Below are 716 nucleotides of genomic sequence, written 5' to 3' on the forward strand. Positions count from 1 at the left end.
ACAATTGGCCGATTGTATTTCCTTTTCTATGAATCATCTGTTCTCTATTGCTTGTTAATATTGCACAGATTATTTTACCCATGAGTATGTCTTAAAAGTTTGCTAGGGCTTTATGAAGAGCTGGCATGAGAATTGCTGTGAGATTATCATTAGTTTTACTTTGATTTCCTTTAGATTCTAAGAATAATGGCCAGTGTTTCTTTTCATGAGTTTTGTAGATCAGTGGCCCTCTCTTAGTCTTTTAGATTATTTGTCTTGAAGGGATGTGAGACAAAGACTGCTAATTGCCTCCAAATATCCATTCTTTTGGTGGTGGGTTAAAAACGACCACTAATTCTGTGTCACTCCCCTCATAGAGAAGTGAAGTTTATTTTTCCTCCCTTTGAATTTGGACTGGCCCTGTGACAGCTTTGACCAGTAGAAGGTGGTGAAGTGACACTGTGCCTAAGATTTGAGAAGGCCTGGAAGATCCTGCTTTGTGTTTGTGGACACTGGAGACCCCAACAAGAAGGGCACAGGCCCAAGCATCCAAGCATCTTAGTTGATTGTTAACTGTGTGAGACCCCCAGTGAGACAGATGGAAGATGGAAGAATTGCCCAGCTGAGGCCACTCAACCCACAGATCCATGAGAGATAATAAAATGGTTATTGCTATTCATTTATTTATTTTTGGCTGCTGTTATTTGAAGCCACTAAGTTTTAGGGTGGTTTATTAG

The sequence above is a fragment of the Microcebus murinus genome, chromosome X, assembly GCF_040939455.1.
Source record: "Microcebus murinus isolate Inina chromosome X, M.murinus_Inina_mat1.0, whole genome shotgun sequence".
NCBI classification, from domain to species: Eukaryota; Metazoa; Chordata; class Mammalia; order Primates; family Cheirogaleidae; genus Microcebus; species Microcebus murinus.